Genomic DNA, 214 nt, shown 5'->3' on the forward strand with positions numbered 1-214 from the left:
ATATATATTATATTCAGAAAATTTTTAACTTCTAACATTAGGATAAAAATATAAATAAAAATCTGTTTGGAAATTAAACGATTAGCTTTGGGAAGGCAATAATTACTCTTGGAGTAAGCGGATTGCGATCCGCTAAGTCATACTTGGTTCTTGTATAGAACGAAAGATCGGTGACCTAAAGTACGCTTCCTCAAGCGTTTTGCTACGGCAGCCC

Source organism: Plasmopara halstedii, assembly GCF_900000015.1.
Source record: "Plasmopara halstedii genome assembly, contig: Scaffold_671, whole genome shotgun sequence".
NCBI classification, from domain to species: Eukaryota; Oomycota; class Peronosporomycetes; order Peronosporales; family Peronosporaceae; genus Plasmopara; species Plasmopara halstedii.